Source organism: Maniola hyperantus, chromosome 1, assembly GCF_902806685.2.
Source record: "Maniola hyperantus chromosome 1, iAphHyp1.2, whole genome shotgun sequence".
In the NCBI taxonomy this organism is placed as follows: Eukaryota; Metazoa; Arthropoda; class Insecta; order Lepidoptera; family Nymphalidae; genus Maniola; species Maniola hyperantus.
In genome coordinates, this window is record NC_048536.1 from 3119606 (window position 1) to 3142799 (window position 23194).

Below are 23194 nucleotides of genomic sequence, written 5' to 3' on the forward strand. Positions count from 1 at the left end.
TATAGCCCGGGGGAGGACATTGGCTACTTTTTATCCCGGAAAATCAAAGAGTTCCCACGGGATTTTTTAAAATCCTAAAACCACGCGGACGAAGTCGCGGGTATCATCTAGTAAATATATGCGATAGTGTGTCTGTCTGTCCGTCTGCTAGATTTTCACGGACCATCTGTTCAACCAATTTTGATAAAATTTGGTACAGAGATAGCTTGCATCCCGGGGAAGGACATAGGCTACTTTTTATCCCGGATAATCAAAGAGTTCCCACGGGATTTTTAAAAACCTAAATCCACGCGGGCGAAGTCGCGACTATCATCTAGTTTTCAATAAGAACCCATCCGCTGTATATAACAACAAGCAGTACCCATATTATAAATGAGAAAGTGTGTTTGTTTGTTCTTCAATCACGTCGCAACGGAGCAACGACGAATCGACGTGATTTTTGCATGGGTATAGTTAAAGACCTGGAGAGTGACATGGGCTACTTTTTATCCCGGGAAATTAAAGAGTTTCCACGGGATTTTTAAAAACCTAAATCCAAGTCGCGAGCATCAGCTAGTTGTAATATAAAACCAAAATGGCCACCATGCAAATAGAAAAATAAAAAAGTGCATAGTGTTATATCTGTACAATTATGGTACGGAACCCGTCGTGTGCACTCCGACTCGCACTTGAACGGTTTTTAAAAACCGGTTAGGAGCGAGTCGCACCTCGCTCTTTCAGGGTTCCGTACATATTAAGCTAAACAACTGTCAGAACATCCTATTTTAACAAGCGGACAACCAGACAGACAGACAGCAGATTGACATTAAGGGCGCTCCGTTTTTACCCTTTGCGCACGGAACCCTAAAAATACTCATTAATATTAAAGAAGCTCAGCCTCGAAACTAAACACCCCGACGTTCTACGACCAAAAATAATCCCGAAATTTGAACACAGATGCTACCTCATGTATGACTATTGATATACACATTTTACGACAGAACTTAGCCTTTTGTATATATCAGAATTGACATCGAAATAAAAAAGCCAGGCCCGAAAAGCCGTTTTCATATTTTCGTGTTTTCGTGTCTATTCAGAGATGTAATCTCACGCATCGTCTATTACTCTATGGTGCGTTAAATAACATCTGAAATAAAACACCTTTCATCCGATTATGTTGTTTTATTAGTATAGGACTTTTATAGAATTTTATGTGAAACTAGCAACCCAGCCCGGCTTCGCACGAATGAGGAACTATGTACTATACAATGTTTTCACATCTCTACAATATTCATGCAGCGTACGCCAAGGGACAGAAGTTCGGTTAGCACCTTTCGGGCACGGAACTCTAATGAACATTATATTTAGTACGCGACAGGTCGAGATGGCAAATGGGGTATGAGGCGGGGGGACGCCCCGCACGGCCCTACGTCTCCGGCACTATTCCGCACCGGGTTGGCTTCGATTGCCATGTCGACCTGTCGCGTACTATATAGGTGGCGAATTAAAGCGATTCGATTCAACTCGACCATCCATCCAACATCTGACCATCAAAAAGAGTTATTAATTACCTATTTTGAATAAATCATTTGACTTTGACTTTGACTTAGATTCGGGCGAGCCTAGAGGACTTCAGGATTTATATGTCTTGTGTTTCTGAGTTAACCTCTAGGTGCCGCATTGCTCTAATGGTTAGGATGTTCGACTGCGGATGAAGAGGCCTTGGGTTCTCGGGTCGGCGGGGTGATTACGTAAAACTTTGCAGTAGCGACAGCAACGCGACAGCAGTAGCATTGCGATAGTTCATTTGCTGTCTCTCTTCTTCTTCTTCTTATTTTGCTTTGTGGCTATTGCTGTCTCTCTCTAGCCGGACGTTTGACAGCAATGATCTCGAGATTTACGCCTGTCGCAAGCCTGTCGCGAAATACGTAATCACCCCGCGGGTCAAAAAATTGTAAGGTACTCATCGGATTTTTCTGTTAAGAAATTCCCAATACCTACTAGGGTGACGATGTATCAACCCCGTGCCTCGGAGAGCACGTGAAGCCGTCGGTCCTATGCCGGGTCTCTCCGGTCGTGTCGGGTTTTCGTCCCATCGGGCTACAAGAGTGAGGGAATAGAGATTGCACCTGTGTTTGCACACACACTTGTGCACTGTAGCTAATAACTCCCGCGTAGTTGGCTAATTTCTATGAAGATTAGTCGTCGTGGCCGCAATTCGGTCGGGAGGACATTCTAAGCGTCTGTACGGTCCATATTGTTTTATTGTAATGGGACTAGTTTATATTTAACCACACTAACCGTACGCTCCGCTCGTAGTGTAACCTAAAGACTAGCTTTGCAGAGATTGATACTAAAATAGCGCGGGATCTACAAACCGATAGATGCACGTGCGCGTCTGGTGTCACGCGCAATGACAGTAAAGAGGCGAGCCGACTTCCAGCCGTCTGCGGTTTCTGTGCCAAAGGTTCCGGGTTCGTACGCGCCACAATGCGACTGTCTACCTAAAATACTAGAAATAAAAATAAACTTGTAATTCCCGCCTCTAGGCTCAGTAAAGTTAGCAATTCATTTGCTCGTAATTCCATACGTTTCTATAATAAGCTTCCAGAAGACATATTGGAGATGTCTCTCAACAAGTTCAAAGTTTTCATAAAACGTAAACTAATTGAAAAATCCTATTACAATGTAAAGGATTATTTAAATGATAAGCAAGCTTGGGAATGAGTTGCTTAACGACTTTGTGATAGTTCTAATAAGTTTCAATAAATTTGTAAAGTGGTGATAATAAAAAGAATACCCGGCTGAGTTTGTTGTGGGCTCTTCTCAGACCTGGGCGCGTTTGGAACCCTCGTAGCTTTAGTTTTAAGTTTGCGTTATAATTATCACCACAAATCTTATAATATTATCTTACAAATCTAACACTATACCAGACAATCAATAAGAGTAATTTATTACCTATTTTGAATAAATCATTTGACTTTGACTTTGACTTTGACCAGAATACTTGTATATTGGTGTAGGTCTGAGTGACAGAGACATCGCTCTACAAAGCCAAAATGTCATTCTAAAGGCCGATGGTCATTACTTTCTGCCGCGTACTGTACAAGATAATGCTTCTTTGGTTAAAAGCGGCCTTACAGAGATGAGCCTCGGTTACCACTTTACCCTCAAATTAAACGCCGCTAAATAATTTACAAAATGTTCCGACCGCTGTAACCTTGTGCTTAAGTGAAACTACAAAGTGCTAATTAGAAATTACAAAGTCCAGATTTATGAACATTTTATCATAAGAAGTTGACTAAAGACGGTTGTGAAAACTGTTGAGCTCTGAGCTTGTGCGTGTCACTCTTTTTGGTCCCGGCAGAATACCAGCGCTCAGGTTTTTTTTAAACCTGCAGCAATAATGCTGAGTTGGGGCCATTTCATCCTGTACCATGTGGGTGCAGGAACTCATTTTAAGTAATTATTAAGTACTAGCTGATGCCCGCGACTTCGTCTGCATGTAATTAGGTTTTTTTTTAAATTTTATGGGAACTCTTTGATTTTCCGGGATAAAAAGTAGCCCATGTCACTCTCCAGGTCTTTATCTATACCCATGCAAAATCACGTCAATCCGTTGTACCGTTGCGACGTGATTGAAGGACAAACCAACAAACCAACAAACAAACACACTTTCGCATTTATAATAAGGGTACTGATTTTATATTAGAATACTAACTACTACCTACTAACCATTCATAGACTTAAGTTTGTACTTTAGGCACAAGATGGATAAACTAGTTTTCATTCTTTCTTAAAAAGTACAAAGCACTCATAAGATTATGACTGTTTTATAAGGAGGTAAAAGCGGTGATAGTTAATACTAATGGTTTAGACGTCAGCTTTCTATTCAGGAAGCCGGGGGTTCTATCTCACCTCTAACTTTTCGGAGTTATGTACGATTTTAAACAATCAAATAGCATTTGCTTCGGTGAAGGAAAACATCGTAAAAAACCTGCATCCCTGAGAATCCATGCAAAATGACTGTTGCGGCATGATTGAAGGATAAACAACAAACAAACACAATTTCGCATTTATAATATGGGTGTTGATACGTCCTAACCTTATAAAACACAATAGAACAAAATATAAACCTGTTACGACGATCATTTAAATGTAAACGAGCATAGACAGCCGTCGAAACGAAATCGATGTAGCGTTAAGACTCGCTAGTTAATCTCGCTATTGATTGACAATACATGGCCCCAGCGCCTTTCGGACAGTGTATTGTTCTTATATAACCAAATACACAGGTCACAGCTGACTGCAATAACTCTTGTCATAGCTGTCATCGAGGAATTAGCATGTTGGCAGCATTGCTTTGTTAGCTTTATTCCTTAGAGCACAAGGTTCATTATTGTGTGATTTGCAAATGGTGCCAACATAATGTCAGGGGACAAATAAAGTGAAAAGTATGTATACCTATGGGTTTAAGCATTGATTCCTCCGACATCAATGGGTTTAATGAAATGACAACGATTTTGATGCCCTTCCGACGTAATCATCATCATCATCATCGGGTGCCTGCTTCGGAACGAAGTTCTTCGGAAAGAAGGTCATCATGCGAAAGCTTCTCCATTTAAAGCTGCCACGCGATGCCTGTGGTTTGATAAGAGGTCCTGGGTTCGATTACCGGCTGGGTCATTCTGCATAATGTCTAAATCAGTTCTGACCTGGTGTGATGGGAGGCTTCGGCCATGGCCAGTTATCACTCGATTGGCAAAAGTGACACGCACAAACAAGGGGTACGAGTTGCGTTTATCTGGCATTTCACTTCTAAGAGCCCGCTTCCATTTCATCTCATGGCATTTATGCTGAGTAGGGACCTTTTTTTTCGGGTTGTGCCACACATGACATACTTTATTCCGGCTTTTCTTCTACTTGAGGTCTTTTGACTTTACTACTCAAGTATTAGAGGCGCCGGGATAACCTAACTGGTAATGTGTGGTACAGCTTTCAAAAAAAAAAAAAAAACTGCCTCATCCACGCCTAATCACTTTAATCAACAGATAACAGCTTATTTGTACATTTTTTTATTTTATAGACAAGCGCTTAGCTGCAATCAGACCATGATGATGCAGCCAGTGCAGGCATGGCACATTAGATAAAGTGTCGCAAAAATAGTTGCTATGATAGCTTAGTGGTTAGGACGTCGGCCTTCTAATCGGAGATCGGGGGTTCGATTCCGGGCACGCACCTCTAACTTTTCGGAGTTACGTGCGTTTTAGGTAATTAAATATCACTTGCTTTAACGGTGAAGGAAAACATCGTGAGTAAACCTGCATGCCTGCGAGTTCTCAAAGGTGTGTGTGAAGTCTACCAATCCGCACATGGCCAGCGTGGTAGACTATGGTCAAAACTCTTCTCACTCTGAGAGGAGACCTGTGCTCTGTAGTGAGCCGGCGATGGGTTGATCATGATGATGATGCCAAATAGTTGTGGTTGTACGTTTAAACTGTTTTTCCTTCATGTTTAGTAGCGGGAGGGCGAATGGTAGCATAGTAGGTCTAGGTACACATAGGTATAGTGCCCGTTGTCAGCACGTGTCAGCAGTAAAGATTTTATTAATTACAAAGTGTCAAAAGATGGTCAAAAGCAAGGTTATGAAAAAACTAATTATGTCACACGTTCAATCTTGATACTTTTGGCATAAAATTAAAAACATTAGAACGTCCGAGATTACTCCCGGCCCCGCATAGAGAATGCTTTGTTGTTGTAGACGTGTTTTAATTACAAAGTCACTGTTCTTTTTTGAGTTGAGAGCATTTTTAGTTTTCCGTAAGTATTTAAAAGTGAAAAATTGGAATAAGCTTGTAAAACTACTCGGTGTACCTATGTTTGTCATAGTAATTGATTTTTTTTATTTCAATCTAACTTGGACTTCCTGTTTCATCATCATCATCATCATCGATAGACGTCCACTGCTGGACATGTAGGGACACTCTTGTAGGGACTTCCACACGCCACGGTCGTGCGCCGCCTTAATTCAGCGGCTCCCTGCAACTCGTCTGATGTCGTCCGTCCACCTAGTGGGGGGGTCTTCCAACGCTGCTTCTTCCGGTGCGAGGTCGCCATTCCAGCACCTTGGGACCCCAATGTCAATCGGTTTTACGAACTATGTGCCCTGCCCATTGCCATTTAAGCTTCGCAACCCGTTGAGCTATGTCGGTTACTCTAGTTCTCCTACGGATCTCCTAATTTCTGAATTCGATCACGTAGAGAAACTCCAAGCATAGCTCTCTCCATCGCCCGCTGAGTGACTCTGAGCTTTCTTATGAGGCCCATAGTTAGCGACCATGTCTCGGATCCATATGTTATCACTGGCAACACGCACTGTTCGAAGACTTTGGTCTTCAAGCACTGAGGCTTTTTTGTTTAGGTGTGTTTTGCAACTTTTCTGTTTGGCGAAAGATAGGAAATTATATGACGAGATGACGGCCAATCGGTTGTTGTTGGTGATGATGATGATGATGATAGTTTTTCATACATTGCATTTGATAGATGCTCACAGGAAATTAAAAATTAAACTTACCCAGAAATCAATTTCTTGAACGAGGAAGCACTAAAAGTCCTATAAATCCAATAAGTAGGTACCTGAAAAAGAAAACAGGAAGGTATTTTATACGCGTTTTAAAAGTCTCTAACCGAAGCTTTATAAAGTATCTTAAAAAGAAACTTATAAAATAAATGTCTATACAAAGAGTTTTTATACTGTAAAAAGTATGAATTCAGACTCACGTCTAGGGCGAGCAACTTTAACTGCACATCAGGCCTTTTACACTAAAGGCGCGCATATGCGTAGGTATACAATTCGTAATATATCATCATCATCATGTTCAACCCTGCAAAACTGAGCAGGGGTCTCCTCTCAAAGTGAGAAGGGTTTAGGCCATAATATGCCACGCTGCAATAGAAAATTTCAACTCTCTACCTATTACGGTTCATGTGCCACACAACTGCTGACAGACAGACGGACAGTGGAATAGTAATAGGGTTCTATTGGCAGCCTTTCAATACGGAACCTTAAAAAAGTTTTTAATCCAGCCCCATCAAAGTTCGTAACCGTATAAAACTGTTCAATCCCACAGAGAATCTAGACTATCAAGAAATAATCTTCGATTCTACTTGATACTGCTTTTGCAAAAAAAAAGAAAGAACCGCATCTAGGCCAGCTGCAGCTTAGTGTTACTTGTAATACTTTAAGCCGCTATTGGCAACTAAGATGCAACTATTTCTTTTTACATTACTTGAAGTTGACATTCTGCTTGTAAAATGACGATAGTGAAATACTTTGTTGCAATCCCTTGAATTGATATTAACGGTCGTATTGCGGATCTTCAACTGCAAATAAGTTTGTAATCGCAAAAAAAAAAACATGTGATAGGTACGCTTACCTAACAATTAATTAATTTCGTTTACTTGTGCTGTAAGATCTAGCTTCTTGCCATTATTTTAGGTCAACAGGAAAACCCTTATCTATAGGTTTTAATATATCTGCAGTGTCAATATATATGCGGCATGTCAATAAATTGCTGAATTTTCTAATTGCTTGTTTAGAAGACAAAGTGGGTAGGTATTTTCTATAGATTTCAATTTTAGATTTCTGCTACAAGTCACAGTAGACTCTGATATCAATTCTATACACATCTATATACAACTAACTGGTCAATTTGCCTAATTAATTAATTTATGGGTCACTAGCTTATACCAACTACACAAATACACAACTTTGACTACACAAATTTAAAACCCCTATTTAACCCCCTTAGGGATTGAATTTTCAAGAACCCTTTCTGAGCGGATGTCTAATAGATTTCGTATAACATATAACTGATATGTCATTTACATAGATTAAATGACATGTTATTCACTTCCTCAGCACTCCCCGGGCACTCTCACGGCTGTAGCTATAGTCATAGTGGGTAACTAGCAGACGCTTGGCTGGGGTCCAGTTCACTCAGTGTGCTCACCTGTTGCGATCACCTTCACAACTAATGTCAGACGCGTTGTATCGGAAAACGGTTGAACCGAATCCCGATTTGATGTTTGGATTTCGCTCTATTGGGTCGAGAAGTAGTGAATAACCCAAGTAAGCGCTTGACTGCAATATCAGACTGACCCATACTATACATGCCAAAAGGTGTTTGTTTGATTGTTTGTTTGTTTGTTCTTCCTTCTCGCCCTAACCAAGCAACCAATTTTCTTGATTTTTGACATAGAGTTAGATGAAAGGACGAAGAGTAACATAGGCTACTTTTTTACCAAAAAATCAAAGAGTTCCCACTGGAAAACTAAACCCACGACAAAGTCGTGGGGTATCAGCCAGTTCTTGGATTAATTATTATTATACCACGTACCTACATACAAAATATAAAAGAAAAAGCGTGTCTTTGACTTAGTATTTGAGCATTGCATTGCATACCTTATTTAAATAATCAGTACCCTTATTATAAATGCAAAAGTGTGTTTGTTTGTTGGTTTGTTGGTTTATTGGGTTGTCCACGTCATCACGTCATCATGTCGCAACGGTGTAACGGATTGACGTGATTTTGTGCATGGGTATACCTAGATAAAGACCTGGAGACTGAGATAGACTTTTTATCCCGGAAAATCAAAGAGTTCCCACGGGATTTTTAAAAAACCTAATTCCACGCGGACGAACGAAGTCGCGGGCACCAACTAGTGTTAACAAAATTATAAATCAATATAAGATTACAATATAAAAAAATATACTAGGTTACCCAATCGTGGTTGAAACGAATATTAATTAACAGTAGATTTTAGCGCACGTTCGTAATCTTGTACGCGTCAACAAAAATTAAAGTTTGCAAAGACTAAATTGCAAAAAGTAATCAAATGAATTTCGACATACCTGTACCTACTTATCATCAATCGAGTAGGTAAATATCGTTAGTGTCGCTAATTACACCCGCCTTTAAACAATCGGCGTCGATTGGGCGAGCGGACAATACTACGCCTACTTTTGTTCAAACCCACCCACCAGCTGCCGTGGCAAGCGGCCAAGCTCTGTGAACCAACAATGGGGGCCATCTGCCATATTGTTACGAGCTCAACCTAGTATGAGTGCTCTAATAGTCTATATTAATGTGCTCAGATAGCTATAGTACGCGACAGGTCGAGATAGCAATCGGGGTTGTGAGGCGGGGTGATGCCCCGCCCGTAACTACCGCTGTCCCTCAACGGATAAGCGCGGGGGCTGTGCGGGTGTGCAGGGCGTCCCCATCCCGAGGGGTGATTACGTATACACGCGACAGGCTTGCGACATGCGTTAATCTCGCGATCATTGCTGTCTAACGTCCGGCTAGAGAAAGACAGCAATAGCCACAAAGCAAAATAACAAGAAGAAGAAGAGAGACAGCAAATGAACTCGCGATGAAGTCGCAATTGCTACTGCTGTCGCTACTGCAACGTTTTACGTAATCACCCCGCCGATTTCCATCTCGACCTGTAATTCATACAGAAGCTTGGTAATTGATTCATAGCTCCATGCTTCATACAATCGTTCGACGGAGATGTCTATATAGAGCATATCTGATAGTTACACAGGCGAGATGTGGGAGCGATTAGCCATAGCGAGGTTCCGTACACGAAGGGTGCCGACGGGGCTACGGCATTTCAAAACACCTAAATCCACGCAGATGAATAAAATCGGTCCATATAATCTAATTCTAGAATGAATTAGTTCTTGACAAAGAACTTTTGGGTGAGCAATCTGCTCAAAAAATAAAATCCGTATCCTTGTATGCTTTTTTGATAGGTTTACTTTGTGTTGTGTGCAATCAGTACCCTTATTATAAATGGGAAAGTGTGTTTTTTTGTTGATTTGTCCTTCAATCACGTCACAACGGAGCAACGGATCGACGTGACTTTTCGCATGGGTACCTATAGTTAAAAGCCTGGAGTACTTTTTTCCCGGAAAATTTTTAAAAACCTAAATCCACGCGAACGATGTCGCGGGCGTCAGCTAGTAAAGTATAATTAATAAATAGAATAAATAAAACCTCCTAAAACTGATGTAGACCTACTATTCCATTACGAGCTTGTTTCTGACAGTTATGTGGAGTGGTCCGCTAGCTGTATTGTCCAGCTCGTTTCGGAGTTCGTGCACGTACCTAATAAATCTACCAAAGCTGCGACCACGAAACTGGATCTCACGTATGAAAGAATAAACTGAGTGACATATCAACAATGATAGTGTCCCTATACTACTATTATAAATACCTACGAGTGTGTGTCTATCTTAAGCTTTTTACGGTAAATCGCAGGAAAACTAAGGTAATGCAGATTCTAAGTGTATATGTACCTATAAGATTTTAAAATAGAGCCTCAATAGCTCAACCGGTAAAGGAGTGGACTGAAAACCGAAAGGTCGACGGTTCAAACCCCGCTCGTTGCACTGTTGTCGTACCTACTCCTCGAGAGGAAAGGGGAATATTAGTCATTTAACATGGCTAATATTCTTTAAAAAAATCATTTTAAACTTTCGTGACATAACAATAGAAAACAGATTCTACCAATACCATTAATAAAATTCTGGAATACTGGGAAAAATCACCATTGAAAGGGTATTGAAGTCAGCTTAGCTGTTATTTTATTCTCTAGTTCAATAATTTCGTCATTGAGTTCGCCGTTAAGATATTAATAATTGTAGTGATAAACACTGTTGCATTAAGATCGTCTCTTTCTGTTGTAGCCAAAAAACTTTTGGTAAACTATTTTGGATGCAGCGTTAAAATGCATTCAATCGCTGGAAAGTGCGTATTTTTACCCAAACGAGTAAGCAAGATAGAGCACAAGAGAAAACATAAGTTTTATTTTAATCATATTTTGATCATAAGTATAATTTAAGAATCGTCTGGGGGTCATATAATTAAATTGAATGGTTCTGCTTCTGTCTGACAAAACACGATATATCACGATTTTTTCTGCTACACAGATTTCAGTTTATGCGCCGGTTTAATGCGCGTTTATTAGAGAGAAAATGACGCAATTTCGTAAATGACGTTAGTCGTTACATTTAACCGCTGCGTCAGCGTTGAAAGCGAAGTTAGAGAATAAAACTGAATGGGATTGAAGTCAGGTAGCAAAAATAACCAAATCGAAACCGTAGGTAGGGTTGCGAATTCTTTCAGCGCTGTGCCTGAAATCAGCGAGCGTCGGGTACACTGTTGCTTTGTTGTTTTTGCCTTCTTTTTCAACGGAATCCCGTTATGGCTCAGTACCCGTAGTACAAGATTTTACGTCTCACCAAACGAAACCAAATTCGAGAGTCGAAATACTTCCGCGTTACAGTAAACTGGATGCCTTGTTTTAAAGCTCAAGTTTGTCTACACTTCTACAGCCAGCGCTCCAAGCGGAAACATTGCGAAATTAAAATCAGTGGCATTGAATATTTGACTTCAATTCAAGGCTGTTTAGGTCCATTTTACTGTAACGCGGAAGTATTTCGACTCTCGAATTTGGTTTCGTTTGGTGAGACGTAAAATCTTGTACTACGGGTACAGATTGGAAAACCTTTGCTTCGTTTGGCTTCGGCAACGGGCTATTGTAATAACCTCAAATAACAACATTCATGCAAAAATATGTTTTCTCTATTGTTATCAAATTGTAATAGTTTTCTTGTTTACTTTGTTTTCACGCGCGTAAAATGCGTGAGCGTTATGTTTTTGCAGTTATTGTAATTCAAAAGCTTATTGTATTTTTATATATTTATTTTATTATCACCCATATTTAGTATATTATTATTAAAATATACATTATGTATTTTAATACTCCCTACATTGTGTTGATAATACAGATACCTACCGAGCTAACAGAGAGTTCCTTTTTACCATTTTTTTTAAAGAAAATTAGCTATGCTCATCATGATTAATATTACCTTTTCCCCGCCAACTAAGCGTAAAGCTTGTGCTAGGAGTAGGTACGACAATAGTGCAACGGGTGGGATTTGAACCGCCCGGCCGCCTTAGTTTCAGATTTTAGTACGAAACCCTATAAATTGATAAACCCACTGCACAGGTCAAGGTGAGAGTTCTTTTTACCTGACCGCAATTTTAACGACTTCATTCATAAAAAATAAGAATAATATAAGAAGTATAATCAATCTATATCAAAATAATACCAAGCCTTTATAACTTTAGAGCTTTCTAATACAATATCTGAGCGTATGGAATAAATTCTTTCGAAGCGAGTCTCATTTCGAAGTGCACCTGCGGGTTTAAGTAAGCCTTTGCAAAATAAGCGAAGCGAACCGAAGTCTCAAATGAGCAATCAATCAGACAATAATGTCGTAAATTCTAGAAAATGATATCTGTTAAAAGACCTTCTTTCTGTGTTTTTTAAGGGTTCCGTACTGCGTCCAGTCTGTCAGCGGGATGTATTTTGTGAATCGTAATAGGAAGAGTGTTGAACTATAGTGCGACAAGGCTCTCTTGGCACTTGAATGACATTGACAGGGGGGTGCTGTTGGAGAACAAAGGCTTAGAATATTCAATCAATACTTATAATAAAACTGTAACAGGTCAAATTCTGTACATTGAAGATATTTTGAAATTTTTTTTTCGAGGGCACTCTATAATCGATACTGAACACAAAACTGTAATTTTTTTCATTTTTGTCTGTCTGTCTGTCTATCTGTCTGTCTGTCTGTCTGTCTGTGTCTGTCTGTCTGTCTGTCTGTATCACGGCCGCGCATCACGCTGAAACTACTGAATGGATTCCAATGAAACTTGGTACGTTTGAGGTCATACTATGAGGAAGAATATAGGATACTTTTTATCCCGAAATTCAGCATGGTTCCCGTAGGAGAGGGGATGAAAGTTAAAATGTATACTGAGTTGTAATTCATTAACGCGTAGTCCGATTTCATTCATTCTTTTTTTTTTAGAAAGGGGATATTTTAAAAATTGTTCCGTAAATATTTCAAGGTAATCGGTTTTTAACCGACGACGGTCAAAAATGAGGTGGTTCTTTTTTCTACATCGATTTATTCGAGGTTTCTGGACCGATTTGCAATTTTTTTTTAAATCAACAAAAAAGTTTTCGTGGTGAAAAAATTCTGGATTCAACTCCTTAATCCTGATGCTGCAGGGTTACTGCCCGCCTGAGTTATCAAGATTCAGGAAGTGTTCATAGTGAATTCATATTGTAGGTACCAAGCAACGACTTTATTCTCAGACTTCAAGTCTCAACTCCTCAACCCTGATGATGTAGGGTACAGCACTCCTAAACTATAATGTTTCAGGAACTGCGGATGATGCAAAATTATTTTAGGTACCAAGCATAGGCTACATCATTGAACTTCGGATCCTAACTCCTCAATCCTGATGCTGCAAAGTACTGAAGTCCTAAATCGTGGGGATTTTAGAATTTCTGATAGTGAATTGATATTTAAAAAAAAATTAAAAATTTGAATCGACTGTTAGGCAGAACGAAGTTCGCAGGGTCAGCTAGTATACAATATATAAGAACAAAGAAGACATTTGACGGCAACGTTCGTTCCGATTTTCGCCACGCGCCAAGATAGCCTAGTCGCACTGTAGACACTATAGTCTAATTTTTAATTCCGTGGAATTCTGACGTTTCTTAATGTTACCAGAGATAAAACAATTCCCACAAAGAAGAAAACTTTAAATGTTGTACATAGGTAAATTTAAGTACATAAATCAATTGCCGCATGTATGTAAGATCATCACTTGAGAACAAATCAACCGATTTGGCCGATTTTTCGTTGTTTTCGTAAAGAACAAGGTTTTTGTGAAAGAATTTCTTAAAAAATCCTGAATCATAACCTAAGCGTGTACTTTTAGGCACATCAAGATGATTAAAATTAAAAGGAACTAAAAACAAACTTAGAAATGTTCAACATATAAGTCAAGATTACATCCTCAAATCAACCGATCCCATTGCTGCCAGTTTCCACTTTCCACTTTCCACTGTTAAAGATTGCACCCTATTTTAGTGCGAAGTTATGTCTTAGGGCTTTTTATATTGATAGGGATTTAATGAAATTTGGGGTAAAATCGAACTTCAGGTGGTGGTCATACTGTTTTTCATACAAATAACTGCCTGTATAAAAATGACAACGTCAGAATTCCACCGAATTAAAAATCAGAGTATAGTATGATTATATACCTACATATTATTATATATAGTCTACGACAGTTTGAGGTGGCAATCGGGGTATAAGGCGGAGGGACACCCGCGTTCGCTAGCACCAAGTTAGCGCTGGAACTGTGTAGATGTGCGGGACGTTCCCTCCCGTATTGCCATTTCGACTTGACGCGTACAATACATCTAGTATGAATTAATTCATAGTATGGATTCTTCAATTTCATTACAATATTAACTTCAAATTTGCCCCGTTCAGGCACAAGATCCTGGATGGTACTATTTAGTATTCTGCGAAAAGACAGGTCTAGAAATTAAGGTCAATCTAGTCTACCCTTATGGAAAACCTAAAACCTTCATAATAACATAAATTATGAAAATCTTTGATAAAATAATTACAAACACAGAAATTGCATTGATTGAAGGACACTAAAATTAAAATAATATTAGGAATTTGTAAAAAAAAGAAAATTAAAAAAGTGTTTATCAGGGGACACCCGGGTTTGAACCGGGGACCTCTCGATCTGCAGTCGAATGCTCTACCACTGAGCTATATCCCCGATGACTTGTGTGTTGAAAATGTGAATCGTATTACAAATACGTGATAATGAATACTATGATGACGTAATTGTTTATCAATTTTCACGACCTACGCTGCATCGTGATGATACGAGTATTATTGCGCAGGCAGTTACTTTAAACGTGACCTTAATTCCATTCAAATGATAATAATAATATGGACTATTCTATTACATTGCTGATAGAAGGTATAAAATTAATGTATTATAGCTTCGGAAATAATGTGTCTTTTAAAGCAATGAAATATAACTTGCTTTAACGGTGAAGGAAAACATCGTGAGGAAATCCGTAGCCTGAGAGTTCTACGTAATGTCCTCAAAGGTGTGTCAAGTGACAAGTCTACCAATCCGGACATGGCCAGCGTGGTAGACAGGTCTTCTCATTCTGAGAGAAGACCTGGTGTCAGTAGTAGGCCAGCGATGGGTAAAGATGATGATGGTGATAGGAAACTGTCGCTGTAGATCACGGACCACAGACCTGACACCGGTTTCTTTCGCTTCGTCGTCGAACGATAGACGTCCACTGCTGGGCATAGGTCTCTTGTCATAAGACATTTGACATAGAACATAAAAGGTACCCTAGTCTTGCGCTACTCGAATCCAGCGGCTCTTTGCGACTCATTAGATGTCGTGGCGGTCTATGCCGCGCTTTTCGGTGCGAGGTCGCCAATCGCCATTCCAGCACCTTGGGACCCCAAAGTCTATCGGTTTTTTTATTTAGAGTAAGATAATGCTCGCGACTTCTGGATGAATGGATTTAAACCACAGTTAGCAGGAGCCATGCATGTTGCCATTTTTAATATGGGCACCTGAAATTCAAGAGTGAATAGGCATCTTCAGCTAAGCGCTTCTTGCAGCTAAGCGCTAATTTATAAATTAAAAAAAAACCGGCCAAATGCGAGTCAGGCTCGCGCAACTAGGTTTTCGTACTACGGTCGTATGTTTTCGACATTTTGCACGATAACTCATAAAACTATGAAGCATAAAAATAAATAAAAATCTGTTTTAGCATGCACAGGTGAAGCCATTTGATATAGTTATCTTACTTCGAAAATTGAAAATACCCACTAATTTTTAGTTCATGACCACAATTTAATTTTTTTTGTGTGATGTAACCACAAATCCACGGTTTTCAGATTTTTCCCCTAATGTCTGCTATAAGACCTACCTACCTGCCAAATTTCATGATTCTAGGTCAACGGGAAGTACCCGGTAGGTTTCTTGACAGACCGACAGACAGACAGACAGACATACAACAAAGTGATCCTATAAGGGTTCCGTTTTCCTTTTGAGGTACGGAACCCTAAAAAAGAATGTTTAGTAGCAATTTTGTGAAAATCACCTTTTCCTACGAACAATCTTAACGCTAGTCGAATGTTTCCGGTTCCTCCCAGCTTACATCCTCATCTCGAATAAGACCGGTATCTCGATTCAAATTGCTCTCATCTAGGAGAATGTGTGTTTCAAGCGAAATGAGTTCCGTTCACTGTAATGGATATATACAAGTACGCTGGAAAAGGTATGCCATACAAATTGTCACTTATTTATGCCGAATCGAAAAGCCCCACCGAGTTCGTCGGGTCGTCCGCGCAGACCCCTTCGAGTCTCATGATAGCTCGGTAAAAGGCATTCCAAAGTCCAAACCAGTGGTAGATGCATTTGATGATTCAAAAGTAAGTACTTGTAAAAAAAACTGTACTGTACTTGTAATTGAGTAAAAAAATATTTTTATCTTATTTTATTTTAACTGATCAGCGCGATAGCCCTTTCTAGTAGTTAAAAGCCCCACCACGTCGGGGCTTCAACTTCACTTGCAGGCGTCAAATGTTTTCTACATTTGACGCTAGGCAAGTTATGAAACGACTATTTTTTCTTTGATTTCACGTAACCCCAAGCCTAATACTTGACAGATGTCGATTCAGGATCAAAACCAAGTGCTTCCTCCCACAAGTCCACTAGGGCCCCACTGGCCGTACCGGGAATTAAAATTGACAATGTGTTTAAATATGGTCTTTGTTTTGACACTATGTTGACAGTTGTTTCATCACTTCCATATATGTAGTTCCGAATACGCTCACATAGCTTCATGTGAGCACTGCTCCTATCAAGTTGCGTAATGGCGAAAATCAAGTTGCTTCGAAAACGCGTTAGCAATCGCAGTTCCAGCGTACTTGTAGGTACCCATTAGTAGAGGTCAGTGGTCCCGTTCCAACCAACGCTGTACCGTAATAAAGATCCCATCTGTTGCCCGCGTCAATCTTAATTCAATATTGTAATATCGACTCTTTGATCAAATGTAAACACTCGGCTCTGTTAAATGCAATAATAAAATATTATTAGTGCTAATAAAATTTCCTAATCGAATTATTGAATCATGAAAATTTAATCAAGCAGATAATACAAGAATGCGTTCAGTGCTCTTTGCTCACTGGTTTTGTACAATGAATAATCACGCCGCACTTTAATAATGTATGGACATTTTATGTGGTCCTGGTAACTTATTTTTTTCTTAATTCAATTTATTAAAGTATTAGTGAGTAAGGGATAGCAATAGATTTAGATGTACCATTTTAGTTTCGTTTAGAGATTGTGTACAACAGAATTAGCCACTTAGAACACGATGAGCGCAAAATTTAAAACCTCACAATGCATTGACATAATCGCCATCGTGACTCGTCGTAGGTACCATGTCGCGCATTCTTTGTCGCGCGAACTTTTGTAACCAAATTCAGCACGGTTGTTTGCATCAATATAATTTTGTATCGAATGAATTGTTTATTTCGAGTGTAACTTTCAATGGATTAGAAAGAGACGAATAAATTCATCATCCCAACTCAACGATAGATTCACTCACACAGAACGTTAACTGTAAATAGAACAGGTTTATTTAAAAATATATTAACCAAAGTAAAAGTTGCAAGAGTAGCAGAAACAAGTAATAATACCTAACATTTAATACTTGCCATCGCTACAAAATGAATATTTATGACTCAACATTTTCTGGCCATTATTCTCCGCTAACTCGGGAACAAATAGCACTCTGGAAGCGTTCCACTTTATAATTTGATTAAAGATATTCACGTCTTTTTAGTTTGCCATGCAATCTAGTTCCACGGTTTTACAATCTTCCTCTTTGTCCTAGCATTTCCCTGATATTTATCCAGTGTCTGCTTACTATTCTACGCATTAGAGTAGGTACACCAGTTTTTACTCAGCGGTTGTTATCTTATATTTTCTCTTAGAACAAGGACTATTAGAAGTAGCCCTATTGTGACACTTACTGTTAAAGCGAGATAGCTAAATGCATTTAAGCTCTTATTAGAACGTGACAAAATGATCATGTTTTGTCCTTATCACCGTGGCCACTTTTTTTTGTTTGCCAAAATGTATTTGTACGTGAGGTTTTGGCAAACAACGTGAAGTGAGGGTATGTTGACTCAAGTATTGTAAATAAATAATTGCATATCTGGAGATTACTATTAGGCGGGCATTACTAGTTTTTTTTTCTAGTATTTACATTATGACAGTAACTTTTTTTTTTAATTTAGATATATATATATACTAGCTGATCCCCGCGGCTTCGCCCGCGTAGATTTAGGTTTTTAAAGATCCCGTATAGCCTATGTCACTCAGGAATAATGTAGCTTTCTACTGGTGAAAGAATTTTTAAAATCGGTTCAGTAGTTCTAAAGATTACCCCCTACAAACAAACTTAACGACATTACCTCTTTATATAATAACAACGGGCCGTGCAGCAGAAATCGTAATATTTTAATTTCGCCATAACTTCAAAACCAAACGTCCAATTTTAATCATTCAAAGACCAAATATTATCTCCATAAACTGTTCTTAGTGATGAAATCATTTATTTTGATAAGGATTAATAGCATGAGTAAAATAAACGCGTTTAAATGTAGTCCAAAAAAAATTCAAGATTTTTAAATAAAAAAATGGTTGCTGTGCCTCACTCGACATAGATGGGTATAGTGTGTCGCGGACTTTTTTGTAGATATTTATAAGATCTACAATTAATTAGAACATTTTATGGTTCTATCTTTTATAGTTTAGGCAGCGTACGCAAAATAAGTAACTTTTCTGGTTGATTTTTTACACCTTGTGTCCGAAAAACCCAAATATCTTACGGAACCCTATTTTTTTCCAAAATAAAATATAGCCTATGTTACTCGTGGATAATGTAGCTTTCGAATGGTGAAAGAATTTTTAAAATCGGTCCAGTAGTTTTTGATCCTATTCAGTACAAACAAACAAACAAACAAACAAAGTTTTCCTCTTTATAATATTACTAGCTGATCCCCGCGGCTTCGCCCGCGTAGATTTAGGTTTGTAAAGATCCCGTATAGCCTATGTCACTCAGGAATAATGTAGCTTTCTACTGGTGAAAGAATTTTTAAAATCGGTTCAGTAGTTCTAAAGATTACCCCCTACAAACAAACTTAACGACATTACCTCTTTATATAATACAACGGGCCGTGCAGCAGAAATCGTAATATTTTAATTTCGCCATAACTTCAAAACCAAACGTCCAATTTTAATCATTCAAAGACCAAATATTATCTCCATAAACTGTTCTTAGTGATGAAATCATTTATTTTGATAAGGATTAATAGCATGAGTAAAATAAACGCGTTTAAATGTAGTCCAAAAAAAATTCAAGATTTTTAAATAAAAAAATGGTTGCTGTGCCTCACTCGACATAGATGGGTATAGTGTGTCGCGGACTTTTTTGTAGATATTTATAAGATCTACAATTAATTAGAACATTTTATGGTTCTATCTTTTATAGTTTAGGCAGCGTACGCAAAATAAGTAACTTTTCTGGTTGATTTTTTACACCTTGTGTCCGAAAAACCCAAATATCTTACGGAACCCTATTTTTTTCCAAAATAAAATATAGCCTATGTTACTCGTGGATAATGTAGCTTTCGAATGGTGAAAGAATTTTTAAAATCGGTCCAGTAGTTTTTGAGCCTATTCAGTACAAACAAACAAACAAACAAACAAACAAACAAACAAACAAACAAACAAACAAAGTTTTCCTCTTTATAATATTACAAATTAGTGTAGATAAATACAACGGGCCGTGCAGCAGAAATCGTAATATTTTAATTTCGCCATAACTTCAAAACCAAACGTCCAATTTTAATCATTCAAAGACCAAATATTATCTCCATAAACTGTTCTTAGTGATGAAATCTGATATTTTGATAAGGATTAATAGCATGAGTAAAATAAACGCGTTTAAATGTAGTCCAAAAAAAATTCAAGATTTTTAAATAAAAAAATGGTTGCTGTGCCTCACTCGACATAGATGGGTATAGTGTGTCGCGGACTTTTTTGTAGATATTTATAAGATCTACAATTAATTAAAACATTTTATGGTTCTATCTTTTATAGTTTAGGCAGCGTACGCAAAATAAGTAACTTTTCTGGTTGATTTTTTACACCTTGTGTCCGAAAAACCCAAATATCTTACGGAACCCTATTTTTTTCCAAAATAAAATATAGCCTATGTTACTCGTGGATAATGTAGCTTTCGAATGGTGAAAGAATTTTTAAAATCGGTCCAGTAGTTTTTGAGCCTATTCAGTACAAACAAACAAACAAACAAACAAACAAACAAACAAACAAAGTTTTCCTCTTTATAATATTACAAATTAGTGTAGATAAATACAACGGGCCGTGCAGCAGAAATCGTAATATTTTAATTTCGCCATAACTTCAAAACCAAACGTCCAATTTTAATCATTCAAAGACCAAATATTATCTCCATAAACTGTTCTTAGTGATGAAATCTGATATTTTGATAAGGATTAATAGCATGAGTAAAATAAACGCGTTTAAATGTAGTCCAAAAAAATTCAAGATTTTTAAATAAAAAAATGGTTGCTGTGCCTCACTCGACATAGATGGGTATAGTGTGTCGCGGACTTTTTTGTAGATATTTATAAGATCTACAATTAATTAGAACATTTTATGGTTCTATCTTTTATAGTTTAGGCAGCGTACGCAAAATAAGTAACTTTTCTGGTTGATTTTTTACACCTTGTGTCCGAAAAACCCAAATATCTTACGGAACCCTATTTTTATCCAAAATAAAATATAGCCTATGTTACTCGTGGATAATGTAGCTTTCGAATGGTGAAAGAATTTTTAAAATCGGTCCAGTAGTTTTTGAGCCTATTCAGTACAAACAAACAAACAAAGTTTTCCTCTTTATAATATTAGTGTAATATATTTATTGACCTACAATATATTTTATTATTATATTTTATTTATTATATAAGGATAGGATAGAGAGGGTGCAAAAGAAATTTTTACGGCACGTAGCTTACAAAGAAAATATTTTGAAGGAAATTAATAATTATAATGATCTTTTAAAACGCTATAAAACCCTTTCACTATCCAATCGCAGAGAAATGATGGATCTTTGTTTTTTGCACAAGATTATAAATGGGGATATTGATTGTCCAAATTTATTAAATAGAATACGACTGTCAATACCAAAGCAAAACGCAAGATCGCTTATAAAAGAGCAAGCAAACATTTAGGGCCAGAATATGTAAAAGTAACCTTGGTAGTGCTGCTCCTCTTAATAGAATTGTCATATCCTATAACAATGTGTTCAGAAAAGCTAACCTGGATATTTTTCAACACTCCGCTTCATTATTTAAAAGCAAAATTAAAAACCACCTAATGAATCTTTAAATATTCTATAGTAAGTCTGCTATAGAATATTTAAAGATTCATTTTGAAATTGTAGGGTAGGTACTATTGTTAGTCTTAATTGTAGTTTTTATTGTTAGTTGTAAGAATCATCGTAGTTTTAACTTATTTAGTAATTAATTTAATTGTTATAGATTTTAGGTACGCAAAGAATGTCTTAGTTTAAGTTTTACTATTTAGAAGTTCTAGTTAAGCATGTTGAGTTAGCCTGTAAGTGAGTATACATTGATAGTCCTAAGTTTATATAAGTCGTCATAATTAGTTTTCTTTGTATACCGTTGGCTTCCTATTAAATAAAATAAATAAAAATAAATATTTTCAAAAATATATTGATTATGCACTGTTAGTTAGACCGGCCATACACGGACAGCTTGAAGCAGTCAGGATGGACTGCTTCGAGCTGCGACTGCGTATTAAACTACAGACTTCTACGTATGTACATACACGAACCGCTCAAGCAGTTGCTACTGCCTCGGGCGGTTGGCAGCACGGTGAACCGCACGCTTCCCGCCCGCACGCATCGTTTGTTTATTGAGAACATTGAAATTGCTAACTGCTTGAGCAGTTAAGCTGACTGCTCGATGGCAGCTTCAAGCTGTTGACTCTGACTGCAAGAGCGGACCGTGTATGTTTGCTATCACTGGCTAACCGCTCGAGCAGTCCGTGTTTGGCCGGCCTTAGTATCGATACAGGGATTTTTATAAAAGTGCTTTAAAAAGTGAGCCGGAAGTTATTTGTCGTCGATACCGTTTTCGCTCCTCGTTTCCGGTCTAGGAGCGAGAGCTGAAATTTTTATAAGATTTATTTTTTAAATATTTTCTTTCATTCGAAGTTCAAAGAACATTTTGGTTAGTTAGCAACTTTATTTTATTTTTTCGTTAAACATTCTAATAGCGCGACTTTACGCATTTTACTCAAAAAATGTGACCTAGGTACGTCAGAAGTCTAGTTCTTAGCGCAAACGTAACATAGGTAAATATAGATCAAACTTTGATCTTTATTTAGCTCTATTTTGAACTAACTGTTGCCCACGACTTTTACCCGCGAGAATTTAGGTTTTTAGTTATGGTCTATACATCTAAATATATAAAAGAGAAATACCACTCACTGACTGACTGACTAATCACGAAATCTCAGAACCTATAAAGCCTACAAACTTGAAATTTGGAAGGTAGGTTCTTTCTAGGACGTAGGTGTCAGCTAAGAAACGGTTTTGAAAAATTCCCCCCTAAGGGTGTGAAAGGGGGGGTTGAAGGTTGTATGAAATTCCTATGTTTTTGGAGTTAGAGACGTGAAAATCGACATTTAGGTTATTTACTTTAAATAATAAAAATCTGTATAACTCAATTTGGGAAATTCCCCCCTTAAGGGTAGTAAAATAGGGGGGAGAAGTTTTTATGTTTTAAGTGAGGCCTTTTGCAGCGGGAAAATTTCAGATCTCATGAGAAACCAGAAATTTTACGCGGACGAAGTCGCGGGCATCTGCTAGTACCACAGTTTAACGAAAATGTTTCAAGGCTGCGCTAGTACTCTATAATATATAGTCATAGTTTTAGGTATAGTCGGATATAGTCCGAGAAAAACGGGAGTTAGGCCGTAATATATTTACACTAGCTTATGCCTGCGACTTTGTCCGCGTGGACTACATAAATTTCAAACCCCTATTTTATGTCCTTAGGGGTTAAATTTTCAAAAATCCTTACTTAGCGGATGCATACCTC

At 38.0% G+C, this 23194-nt stretch overlaps 1 protein-coding gene and 1 non-coding gene across 3 annotated transcripts in view; both read right to left on the minus strand.

Annotated features, from left to right (window-relative positions):
* The window catches only part of LOC117996993 (pseudouridylate synthase RPUSD2-like), a 471791-nt gene that overhangs the window by 318354 nt on the left and 130243 nt on the right, over positions 1-23194 (minus strand). The gene's annotated exons all lie outside the window — the stretch shown is intronic.
* On the minus strand, positions 14640-14711 carry TRNAC-GCA (transfer RNA cysteine (anticodon GCA)). The gene has a single exon. It is a non-coding gene; the product is annotated as a tRNA-Cys (tRNA).